The sequence below is a fragment of the Castor canadensis genome, chromosome 5 (genome assembly GCF_047511655.1).
Source record: "Castor canadensis chromosome 5, mCasCan1.hap1v2, whole genome shotgun sequence".
Lineage (NCBI taxonomy): Eukaryota > Metazoa > Chordata > Mammalia > Rodentia > Castoridae > Castor > Castor canadensis.
In genome coordinates this window covers 114727612-114741262 of record NC_133390.1, presented here as the reverse complement: position 1 = coordinate 114741262, position 13651 = coordinate 114727612, and the positions used below count along the sequence as shown (strand labels likewise).

Genomic DNA, 13651 nt, shown 5'->3' with positions numbered 1-13651 from the left:
ATCAGTCCTGGGTGAATGTCAGCTGTGTTTAAATCGTTGCATGATCTACTATTTCTCTGCCCTTCATTTTGTGAAAAGTTGCTTCTCAAAAAGCAAGTGGTGACCCAAAAGTCAGATAAAAGTGAATGTGCTTTGTTGGGTTTGTTTTTTGGTGGTGCTAGGGTTTGAACCCAGGGATGTACACCGACTTGAGCCATGCAGACGCTCTACGCTGAAGCCAAGTCCTGAATGCGCCTGTGATTAAAGCCATAAAGGGAGAATCTGAGATCTGTTCAAAGTGGAAATTGAGAGGCGTTAGGGGAAAGTGAGTCAAGCATGCGCAGGACAGCAGGACCCCTGCATTCCGGGCTTGCGGGGTTTGTCCTCAGAGGTCTCCTTGCACCCAGAAATCCAAGAGGCTAGGGTCTGCTGCGCTCCAGAGGGCACTACGGATTCTGTTGCTCTGCCCAGAAACACTGGCTCACATTAATAGGAACTGAGTCTGTTTGGACTCCTTTTTTGAGGAATGAGGAAGAATCTCATAAGAAGTTTGCCCCAAAAAAAAGTCAGTCTGAATTGTAAATGGAGCCTTTATTTAATAAGATAATAAGCCAGTTATTCATTTTCATGGAACATGTTTTCAATTGAAGAGGCATTCTGGAACTATATATTCTAAAACCAGAAATTCATTTTCATTTCATAAATTTTCTACAAAACATTCCTTTGTGCAGCCTTCATCTTTTGCTCTTAAGAATATAGCGTTTGACTTAAACTTTACAGAGTATTTGATGCTGATGATTGACTTCTTCACCCCTAACCATACAAACTTCAGCAGTGGATAGCAGGTTGTGGTGTGCTGGTTGATGTTGAAGCAGCCCCTCTGGAGAAAAAAAAAATAAAACAAGCTGGTTTGTAATGTTTTGCTGGTTTTCCTGGCAGTGATGCTCCCTCCAAGACAGACTTCAGGCTGTCAACATGATCTCTAAAAATTTAGTAATCATTTCTTGCACGCCAGTTTCAGTACACCAATTGGGAGAAAATGCCTTTAAATCCACAACAGTGTCTGCAACTTGCTGACTGATTGTGCAATTTATGTCCATGGTTTATGATAAGTTCAATCTTCCAATTCAATTGTTTTTTAATTAGGCAAAAATCCTGCAATGTAGATATCATCCTTTTTTTTTAACCATCAAACCTCAGAGAGAGATGGTAAAATAAAATTGCAAAACCATCGAGTAGTATGCAATGGTAGACTAAAAGCAGGTGTTAAAGAAATATTTTAAGGGCTCTTTTGAAAGCAGAGCATGGGCAATATGTCTTTGTGTTGGTTTTGTTTTGATTTTTATGATCGAGAATCAACATTACCTGCACATTCTGTTCAGATCTTAGAAGCTGTATCCTAGAATGCAGATGAATGTCTGCATTTTAAAGTACACATCGGCTTTCATAATGACATCGCCTCCTCTGAGATGTCATTTAGCTGCAATCTCAGTCTGTGTGACTCCAAAAAGCTTTGTATGATTTTCAAATAAGAGAAGCTATCTTGCTGGCACTTTCTTCCAACCTGAAAATGGGCTCCTTTTAATTGGAAAATTAGATTGTGTAAAACCTCATTTTTCCTAACTTACTATACCATCTAATTTTTATGTGATATATGTTTCTATATAACATGTTTTAGGTGACATCTGAATTTCTCTTGTTCTTAATTTTTTTCTTTTTTTAGGTGGTGGTAGTCGTGGTACTAGGATTTGAACTCAAGACTTCTTCATACTTGCTAGGAAGGCACTGGGGCCATGCCTCCAGTTCTTTTTTCTCTGGTTATTTTGGAGATAGGGTTTTGCTTATTGTCCAGGCCAACCTGGAACCTCATCCTAGTACTTACATTTCTCATTGTTGCTGGGATGACAGGCCTGTGCTGCCACACCCAGAATTTTTTCCCTGTTGAGATGGGCTCTTACAGACTTTTTGCCTGTGCTAACCTGGAACTGTAGTCCTCCTGATTTTAGCCTCCCAAGAGCTAAGATTAAAGTTGTGAGCCACCAGCACCTGAGTTATTCTTAAAATTATATTTAATTAAAGTAAAATATACTCACTGTGAATTACCATGGCAAAACCCCTTTGACTAATGAATATACACTTTTTAGAAATGAAGGACAAGAATGTAAAACAGGTCTTGGTAGAGGGTAGGTATATGTGTGGGGGGGAATGAATGCAGCTGATGAAGAACGGTGAATATGGTCAATGTACTTTGTATAGTTTTATGAAAATAGAAAAATGAAACTTGTTGAAATTGTTTTAAGTAAGGGGAGGGTTAGCAAGAATGATGGAGTGCATAGACCTAAGCAAGCTACATTGTAAGTATATATGGAAATGTTACAATGAAGCCCCCCATGTAACTAATATATGCTAATAAAATTTTTAATTCTGTATTTAAAAGCTGCCATTTTTTGAAGAGTTAATGCTGCAGATAGAAAAATTTCTAACATCTTTCCAGGTTTGTGTGTGTATATGTGTATGGCTGAGTAGGGCAAATTTTACCAACTTTCAGAAACTGGTGTCTTATTTCAAAAACTAGAATAACAACAAAATACATGATGTGCTTCAGTCAGTCAAGATTTAAATCTAACCAGAAATATGGAGACATGTGTGAGTGAGTTATAGTCCAACATGTGATTTATCTGCATCGTCAATGTGGTTGGATCGAGATATGCCGAGGAGGTTCGTAAATCAAGCCTCTGCCTGTGTCTGTGAGGCCTTTGCAGAGACAATTAGATCATGAAGACCCTCTCCTAATCAGTGGTCCAACCCATTGATGGGCTCAAAATTTGAGTAGACTATTGGGAGGTGGTGAAAGGTGAGGCCTGGTTGGAGGATGCAGTTCCTGGGGCATGCCTTTGCATGATATATCTTGCCCTGGCCCTGTCCTGTTACCACTCTCTGCTTCCTGGCTCCATTGAATTGAGCAGCTCCACCACAACCTTCTTCCATGATGCTGTGCCTCATCACAGCCCCAGAAGCAGGGGACCCACCTAACTTGGACTGAAACTGTGGGCAACGTAAATGCTTGCTCTTTTCAGTTGTGTTCTCTCAGGTACTTGTCACAGGAACACAGAAACTGAAACAGACCATAGGGTCACATGCTATAGTTTTGTTGAATTATGTTTAAACGAATGTCAGTAACATTACTAAAATATCACAGTATACAAATAAGTGGTCATCATTTTTTCCTTATTTGACCTTGTTTCTTTATTTTTGAGCTTAATCATTTAGTCTGTTTTATTTTTGCCATAGTAAAAATGCTGTTCATAAATAAAATAGCAACCAAAAAATATTTATGAAGGTAGGGAGATGGTTTACATCAGCAGTTTTTAAATTGGGATATAACCTTGGGGCTACCTAACACTTTCTATGAGACACAGGAACAAAGATAGTTCTAAGGGAATAAATCCATTTAAAGTGGCTCCCTTCCACAGTTGCCCTCTTTACGCTTTACAAAACAAAGAAAATTGCCTTAGGGATATAAAAACCTCTTGAGTATCAATGACACTATTTGAAATGTTGGTGCAGGAAAGAAAGTTAGAACTAGGTAACAAAACATTTTTGTATTCAGGGAGTAGTCAATTCCTTGTTTAAAAAACAACAGCTTTGGTGCATACCTGTAATCTCACCTTCTCAGGAGGCAGAGATCAGGAGGCTCTCCATTCAAGGCCAGCCCAGGGAACCAGTAAAACAGGTGTGGTGGTGCATCTTTAATCCCAGTAATTCAGAAGACATGGGTGGAATGATTGTGGTACAAGGCTAGCCCCAGCCAAGACGGAAGAGTCTATCAAAAAATAAAATAAAATAAACCTAAAGTTTAAAAAAGGCTAGGAATGTAGCTCAATTGGTAGAGTGCTGTGTAGCAAGCATGAGGTCCTGAGTTCAAATCCCAGTACAGGAAAAAAAAAAACCTCAAAAGTTATCCAATGTCAAATGACAGATCATTAAAAACACTTGGTTTGTTTTCATTTTCTGAGTCAGACTCTTGCTATGCAGCCCAGGCTGGCATTAAACTCCAGATCCTCCTGCCTTAACCTCCTGAGTGCTAGGATTCCAGGCATGAACCACCACCTCTGGCTTTATAAATACTTTTGATAAGAGATTGCATTCATCAGGGCTCTCTAGGGAAATGGATCCAATGGGAGTTAGAGCCAGATATAGAGATAGAGAAATAGACATAAAGATACATATAGATATACATAAAGAGATTTACTGTAAAGAATTGGCTCACATGATGGGGCTAAATCCAAAATTTGTAAGGCTGGCTGTCAGGCTGAAATACAGGTATTGCTGATATTGCAGTCTTAAATGCAGAATCTGTAGAGCCAGTGCAGGCAGAAATGCAGTGTTTCTGTGTTGCAGAACACACAGAAGAAGCTCACTTCTTCCCTTTCCTCTTTGGCCTTAAATTCTTAAAGTCTTCACCAGATTGGACGAGGCCACTCATAGTATAGAGTGCGTTCTACTCTACTCAAAGTCTATTGGTTTAAAGTTGATCACTACACAAACACCTTCAGACTGACCAATGTTTACCAAGTAAATGAGAACCACCTCCTAGCTGAGTTGACACATGAATTAACCATTGCAGAGTCATATTGCATTTTTGCATATGACTTAACCTAAAGAATTGAGTGACATTGCTATAATGAAACTTCTATTTCTATCTACCTATTTAACTGAACACAATCTTTCACTCTATAAAAGCTGAGAAATAGAGCAGAATGGGTGATGGACCCTGTCTAGCAATAACTGACATTCATCCACGTTTACACAAGTTCATGGGTAGTCAGTTTCCATCTGTACACCTAAAGAAGTGTATTGGCTTGATAATTACATATGAGTATTTACAATATATTTATGGCATTTAGTTCCACTGTGTACTTAAAACTGTCGTGAAAGTTCAATTCCTAAGACATGTTTGAATAGTAAGATATAAATATAAAGATTTTTAAAAACTACTTCCCAAAAGGGTCACATATTTTTATCAGAGTGACATGATAATTGATAAAGGATTTTAAGCTTTAAAATAGAAGTACAAATACGAAGAAAAGTACAAGTGAAATTTCTCATTCAAAAACCTTAACCACCTATTTTGGAATGGAGTGTAGTTAATAACACATTTAATGGCTTTTAGTTTATGTGGAGTTTTTTAAACCTTTATTTTAAAAGATCAATATTTATATTATACTGAAAATCCTATTCCTTACAGTTGTCCATGAGTTTTAAAAGTCCATTTAAATGTGTAAGACAATATACAGGTTTTCAAAATTGCTTTAGCAGGTGTATTAAAAAAAAAAACCATAAGAAGACTACTGTCATACACGATATAGCATAACATCACAAAGGCATTTCTGTCTAGAAATAACTCTGCCAAGTGAAGGGAACATCAAATTCTCCACCCAATAGGATGCATTGCCAAGATACAACTGAATCTGGGAGCTCATCTGAGTCCGTTCCATGGTTAGAAATGAGGATCTCTGACCCTAAAGCAGGGTCTTACCACCTCTCCAATGTGTTTGCCTACATCATGTTGTGCAGACATCTTGGCGAGTGATTGGGTGCATCATTGCTGCACTGAAGGGGCAACAACACAGCACCCAGTGTTAAATATCAACATTAGAGTGACATTGCATAAGCATTTTTATGTACCTAGTACTTCAGGATTACCATTTCTTTTCCTAAGGATAAATCTAGAGGGTATCCCTGAACCTTCAGAATTTAACATGTTAACATGAGTGTATTTGACTCCAGGACCCTGACCTCTGGAGGTAGACAGAATGGCTGCTAAGGGCCATGGCTCTCAGATGCAAGTTGGGGAGCCTTAGTGCTTTACCTGAGTTAAAGTGTACAATACCATTATGACTAGACTTTTTTAAAGAAAAAAAATGGAGATCAAATAACCAAATAAGCAATGTATTCATTTATAAGAGTTTGTATTAGAGTAACACTATCATAAGGATTGTCTTTTTGCTTGCACTTTTTTTTCTTCCACTTTTTTCTACAATGTGATTATATGACTGTTAAAACAGAATGTTGTTTTCAGAAATGGCCAGAGAATATGTCACTTCATGTTTGCAAAATATTTGGAGTTTAGACAAAAAAGCAATTAGAAAAAAGGGAGAGTTTAGAGATCTAAATATACATCCAGGGAGAGCTATAAAGCATAGCAAAAGAAGAGTAAGCACCAAAGGCATTTGTGGCTTCAATTTTTCACTTACTAGAATGATTTCATGTACTCAGTTGAAGAAGAGATGAAGCCCATCCCTCTCAGTCTTCATCCAGGAGATTCTACCCTAGACTGGTATCCTTGGCAAAGATGCATGGGATGAAGGTACACATCTGTAGTCCTAGCACTTAGGAGGGCAAGGCAGGAGGATGGAGAGTTCAAGGCCAGCCTGGGCTACATAGCAAGATTCTGTCTCAAAAACAAAAACAAGAGATAGAGAGAAAGAAGCCCCTGGAGTGGTTGTGTGTGTAGGACAGTGACAGAGTTCTTGCTTAATATAGGCAAGGCCCCAGATTTGAACTCCAGTGTGCAGGGAGTGGGGGAAGTTGGAGCATCGTCTAAATAGGCAAAAAGGTTTGAATTAATGTTCCTTAGTTAGACCTCCAGGAAAACAGGAAAGCACTCCTCAAAATATTGCAGTCAACATGTCTTATTTTCCCCTTATTTTCCTTTCCAGTTCTCTCAAATTCCACTAGAATTTGAGCTTTACATTTGCCCAAACCAAGGGAAGGGAAAAAAAGAAAGGAAAAGAAAAAGGAAATCAATTAAATAGAGAAAGAGCTCTCCCTTCCTCCTCCAGTCCGGAAGTTCTGCTTTCTCTCCCCAACTCTTTGGCTGACTCTGAGAGTCAGCCTTGGCTGGATTCTCTCTTTCTTCCCCTTCCTGGAGGTGGGGTCCCAGGGAGTGACCTGGTTGTTACAGGATTCTTGAGTCATTTTGCTTAAATTGAAATCATCCAAGTTAACATTTAGAAAATAATTTAAATGCTTAAAGTTTACTTACAAAATTATAACAAATATACTTTATCATTTCTTGAAACAAAAAAGTCAGAATTTACAATGAATGCTCACTCACTTCCTAAAAAAACCAGGTGATCCTGACCAAAAAGCCTCAGCCACTGACACTCTATGAAATGTGTTCCTTAGGAACATCCATGGTAAGGAGACACACAGCATGTCAGAATCACTGCTACCGGAGCACAGGTGCAGAGTCTGCTGAGATGGCAGAGCAGTGCTTGGAAACATCAGTCAGCAACACTTGGCATTTCCTGGTCCTCGCTTGGAAAATTTCTTCTTGGGCCTCCACAAATGGGATATCTCCAGCTTGGCATAAGTCACTTTTATGCATAAAATGCCCTATTAGAGTGGCTTTTTAAAAATCTATCCATGAGCATCTACCTGGTCACACCCATGGCTTAAGGGTGACAGCACCCACCACGGGGTCTCAGCCTCCTGAGTTCCCTGGTGGACTCCCACAGTTTGGCAGAGTTACCAGAGCAATCAGCAAATGATTCTTGCACTGACATGTAAAAAACAAATGATAAATTTGAAAACATTCAACACAATTCTGCTGTTTAGATGCCTACTTCTAGATAAATGATCTACATACATAAACTAGCTAATTTGTTTTCAAAAAGGAAAGAAGAGAAGTTATGAAAGAAGGAGCTCTGGAGAGGAGTAAACAGTCTGGTCCTTGACCAAAGGCATTTATTTACTCTGAATTAACTGCCTTATTTAATCAGCCAGATTGCATAAAACTCCACTGATAAATTTTTGGCTGAACACATATCTTCTTTTAAAATGAAAACAATCTTGAGCCTATATTTCAGAAAAGACAGGTTTTGTTTGAGGGTATCTAGGTAGGGAAGAAATAGGTAATACTGGAGTAAGGAGCTCTTCTGTGAGAAAGGCAAGATCAAAGACCATGCTTGTGAGCCTAGGTAGGCACTGGCAAAAGGTCCTCAATAGGTTGGAAAGAAATACGAGTGTGGAGACAGGACATGAAAGACATTTTGTGAGGTTATAATTCTACCTCAGGCAGTGTTTCACCCAGGTAAAGAAGAGAAATACCAAATACCTGTTTTAGTTCCTCTCCATGGGATAGACCTCGTCCCTGCCTAGCTTTTATTCGGATGATCATGGATGCAACACCTGTTAATAGTTCTCTGTTTATGAATTATAAGAAGAGCTAGCATCAAGGCTTTAAAGTAACTTGTTCTGAAAGGGAATGAAAAACTGCCTCCTAAAACTACTTAACAAAATACACTCCACAGCACGCACTAGGCCACTATGCTAGACAGCTTACATGTCCCTCAGTGTCCCATTTATAGACAGAAGAACACACCGACTGAGGACACTAACAAGACTCACCCAAAGCAATGCTTCCTCATTATTGGCAACCATAGAAATTCTAGGAAAAGTTACCCTGTCCTCAGCATTTCAGTTGTTGGATCTTGTGTGGTAGGACATTGCATAAAGATTACGTAATCGCTCTGAGTATTGCAGCCTCTCATCCTCCCAGCTGTCATGGAAATACCTATGTACTCTCAAATGGCACTGGCAGTATTGAGTGGATATGTCCTGTTGCTTCATATACCACATATTTCGGCTTTTCAGAAGTGAACAGGATGTGTTCCTCCAAGCAATGGTCTGACACAGTCTAAGACTGGGGAAGTAGGTTCTTATTTCAAGAGTTTTTCATCCCATGAGAGATGAATTCTTCCAAATGATCAGGTTATTGAATATCAGAGTTCAATAGGTATTAGAGTTCTTTTTAAACTAAATCCCTGTTTTCATAGATGAAGCCACTGAAGATCAGAAAATTTTTTGTACAAAATTTACTCCTAGCTAGTGGAAGAAAAGAGACCAGCTCTTAGCCTTTTGAGCATTAGACTTTCATATTTGTTTAGTAAAACTAAACAGTTAAACACAAAAGAGGATGCCACGGTTCTCAAATCTGTACACATAATAGAATCACCAAAGAATTTTTTAAGTTAAATTAGTAAAACCCACTCCAAACAATTTGATCAAAATTTCTGAATGGAGAAAATTGAATTCTGTATTAAAAAAAAAAGTTTCTCAGGCAATCATAACATGGAAGCAGTTTAAAAAGCTGCTTGGAAGTATGGAAGAAGTCAGCCCCCTTTGGTGAGGATGACCATACATTGTCATGTTCTTGCTGTAAACCCGTCGTCCCAGGTCAGCACCTTTCAATCTCAAAAGTTCCAGTATGCATGACAAGTGACATTCTACCTTTAATCTGTCTGATTCATAGGCATCCAAATAACACCTCCAATGTCAAATGCAAAATCCCTCCTGAAGTGTTAAAAAAATTAGAGATATGAATCATTGTGTCTGAAAGAGAATAAAACTGTTCAGGTATCCTGGCAGTCCCCCCTTAAGAAAGAGATCTTTCCATCTTCACACTGATATTTGATCTCCTAAGACAAATTATAGAAGACTTTAGGAAGTCTCTTTCTGAGATCTGTCTTAAACTTAGTATTATGAGTTCCCTGTTTCCCTAGTGAAAAAATAACAGTCTATTAAAGTTGACTACATAAGGAAGGAAGGGATTTTGAGAAAAGACTAAATTATAAAAGAAAATGCTAAGTCTACAATGTATCCAGAAAACTCACTTACATAATTCAAGGGATTACTAAATTCTCAAATTTTTAAAACATCTCTTTTTCAATTTGTTGTTGCTGCTGCTATTGCTGTTTATTTTAGTCAAGACATTTTCCATAGAAGATAACACAAACCCAATTCAAACAGCTAAAGGTAAGAAATCTGTAGATTTATTGGCTATGAAAATGGGAAGGAAAGGAAAGTTACCAATATCCAGCAGAAGTATATCCAGAACCAGGGCATCAAGATTCTTTCCCTCAGAGAGGGAACTTTGTTCTCCCACATTGTTAGCAGATTCTATCTACACTATGAGGAGGAGAATTACCAGTGATGTTCAATTCATATCATTCCAGCAAGGGACCACAGAGGCAAAACACAATTTTCTACCCTTGTCCCAATAGAAATTTCCCTAGGAGCCTGATTTGTTGTCTAAGGTCATTTAGCTCCTTTGAGCCTATCCATGTTCAGAGGATGGAATGGGCTTGGAGGAGTGGGTGCTCCTGTTATCCAAGACTGAGTCTCATTCCCATTTAGTAGTATAAAGAAGGGAGCTTCAGATGTGAAGGTGGTAGGGGACATGGGAAAACATGTTGAACATTAAGAAACAATAGCTACCTTGTAGTATACCACCATCATCCTAAACTCTCAAAAAGCAGATACTTTTGTTCAATAGATTAGTAGAAAACTCTCACAGCATCTCTGAGGGGAGACTAGCTCATTTCTAAATTGAAGGTATGATAGGTGAAAAATCCACAGGTTTTACTAAAAAATACAGTGTCCCAAATTCATTGAGATGTAGGAAGAATGATGGCTCTTCACATAAGCACCTGCACCTCTATTGCAAAGTTGTTATTAGAAACACAGTGTCATACCCAAGAAAGACAGCTACTGAAATCTCTCCTTTATTCTAATAGGATTCTGATCCTATTATGCATTGAATTACACAGGAAGTCTAGAAAGGAATGAAATCTAGACTCACAACATCCTAACCCTTCCCTGATCTTGAAAAATGAAAATTTAGTAATCAACACTTAATGTGCTGTATTTAAGTATCAGGGGGAGCAAGAATTTGTTGATTATTGAAATCAAGCCTGAAGAAAACACATCAAAGAAAAGAAGGCATGAGATTAGGTAAACTCTCTGATCAATTTTAGAATAAATTTCATAGCCCTTTGTCTCTAAGTTGGGACCACATTCAAATGTGAAAAGAAATAAATACTGATTGAACACAGCTGGTGAGCACTTTAACATCAGGAGTCCAAAAGAAGGAAGCATGATTCCCTGAGCTCATTCCCAGTGTGATCTGTATCCATTTTCAGATGTTCTAACATATTCAAATTCAGCACTTTGTAAATAAGAAACAGCAAATGTGAATGAACCCATCACAATTTACGGAGGAAAATACTGTGGCATGAACAAGTTGGGCTTTCCTGGAATTGGACAAATTATGACAATAACTAGAAATCAGTTGCTGAAGGAGGATATTCACTGGTCAGCACACTTACACTATCACAAAAGGGAGTGTTTTCTCAATTTCAGCTATTAACTGTTCATTTCCATGCTTCAGGAGCTAAACTGAGGTTCTTCAGGCCAATGATCCCCCTAGTTTGAAGTGTTCACGCACATTGCTAGGTGTCATCTCATCCTGGCTGAGTTAGTATCTCTGCAGAAAAGGCCTGCCCAGAAATCTTGATCTCATATATCAAACATGATGTATAGTGGTGAAATAGTGTAAGCTTTCCTTTGAGAATTGAGAACAAGACAGGAAGTCTGCTGTCACTGCTTCTGTTTCAACATTGTTCTGGTTGAACCAGTCAGGTAAATAAGAAAAAGGGAAGAAATAAAAAGGTTAAAGCTCATCAAATGGATTACATTAAAATGAAGAACTTCTGTTAATCAAAAATATCATCAAAGGACTGAGATATATCTCCGTGGTAGTGTCATCCAGAGGAAGGTGTGCATAAGGCCCTGGGTTTCATCTCTAGCATCACAAACAAACAAAATGCCATAAAAGAATGAAAAGGCAAGTCATAGAACGAGAGAAAACATAAATCTAACCAAGGACTTACATCAAAACTATATGAAAAATTTCTGTTGAGCAATATGAAAGAGAAGTAGCTGCAGTACAAGAATGAACAAAAGATATCAACAGGAAATTCAAAAAAGAAACATCCAAATGTTTAGTAAACAGAAAAAGATTCTCAGCTTCACTAATACTCAAGGAAATTCACCATGAAGATACAATGAGTTCTCACTACATTTATCAGAAAGGCTAAATTAAAACAAATTTAAAAACACAGGTATCCAATATTTAGCATGGGATGTTTTCTAGAACATATACAACTTGAATGTGTTTTTTATTTTTTTACACTATTTTGTTTTTACTTTGCTGGATTCTATTTGTTAATGTTTTGTTTGGGATTTTTTTAATGTGTGTCCTCAAATGAGATTGTCCTATAATTTGATTATTGTATCCTAGTCTAATTTTAGTTTCAGAGTTTACTAGCTTCATAAAATGAGTTGAAAAGTATTCATTCTTTTTATATTACCTGGAAAAAATTTTACGGCATTGTAACTAACTCCCCCATAAAGGCTTGATTTAAAACTCACTAGGAAATGTGTTGGTGTCTAGTGTTATCTTAATTTCTTTAATAAGTATGTGAGTTCTAAGTTGTCCTGCTTAATTGAGTTTTCCTAAATTATGGTTTTCTAAATAGCTGTTCATTTTGTCTGTAACTCTGTACACATTGGCATAAATTGTTTCACAAAGATATTTTAAATATCTGTCAATTTCCTAATATCATTTTTTCATGACTTGCTTTTTATTACCAATATTTTCAAACATACTCAAAACAGAACAATTAGTACAAATAAGGATACCAAGTCACTCCATAACTATTTCTATCTTTTCATTTTTGACTTTTTGTGCTTTTTTAAACTTGTCTTTTATAATTGAAAAGCTAACAAATTGTCTAGTTATATTTCTCCCCCAAGACCATAAACTGAGTAGCAACTGAGTCACTAGGCAACATACTCAAAGCTGAGAAGATGGAAAAATAAAAGTCCTCAAATCCAATTAAGAGAGACCTGAGAGGATTCCAAGATGGCGGCTAGAGGTAGGAAGCAGAAAGCAACCCTCCTATAGTGAAATCTTGGAGAGATGCTGGAGACACACTTTGCAGGCATAATCACTGAGAAAAGGCATAACTTTGACCCCTCCACATCTCCAGCTGGTGCAGAGAATCTCCACTTCACATTAAACGGAGAACCGAGGAGGGCCCCCAGGGCCGCCAGTGGCCGGTGCCCATACGGCTTGGGAAGACGCGGACCAGGTGAGCTTCGTGGTACCACGGTAGCCCCACAGACAAGCCTGGGCCAGAGAAAGCATAGCCCCCTGGACAGACTGACCTCCACCCGGGAAAAAAAAAAAAAAGAGAAACTGAGTAATAAGCAATAAGAACAGTTAAGACACACTGGAAAGAGGATGGGGCGCCCTGAGCGCTGAAGATTGGGGGAAGGGAATCCTTCCTGGGACTGTAAATAATGGCGGGAGCAGGGCGCGTGCCCAGCAACCAGGAGCGGGGAAGCTTGTGAGAGGAGGGAAGACCCACTTCCCACGTGAACTGTAAACAAACATGGTGGCCGGCAGGAGCAGCAGCACCGCCCAATAAGCAGGAGCAGGAAAGCTTCTGAAAGTGGCAGTGGGAGGAAAACTTCAGAGGAGAGGGGGGAAGACCCACCTCCCATATGAACTGCAAATAAACATGCAGGCCTGACAACGCGGGGGCAGTGTCACCTTTCCCAGTGCTTGGAAAGGGGAAAGCCTGTAGCAGAGGCTCCCGCACAGGAGAACTCTGACCAAACAAAGCCTGTGGGACCAGGTGAGTGCTAGCTCACCCCAGAGATCTGCATAAATAACGCTGCCTGCTACAGGCTGAGAGCAGCAGGCAGGCAAGCCACAGTTGCAGATACCACTCTTGGAACTGTCTCCAGACTCTTTATT

General features: G+C 38.7%; 1 long non-coding RNA gene across 2 annotated transcripts; it reads right to left on the bottom strand.

The window, feature by feature from the left end:
* Positions 1-481: 481 nt before the first annotated feature.
* Positions 482-8484, bottom strand: LOC141423098 (uncharacterized). Of its 2 annotated transcripts, none has more exons than XR_012447751.1 (3): positions 8395-8484; positions 3636-3802; positions 482-859 (listed from the first exon to the last, which is right to left on the bottom strand). It is a non-coding gene; the product is annotated as an uncharacterized lncRNA (long non-coding RNA). The 2 variants fall into 2 exon arrangements; XR_012447752.1 differs by having other exon boundaries at positions 3648-3802.
* Positions 8485-13651: the final 5167 nt, after the last annotated feature.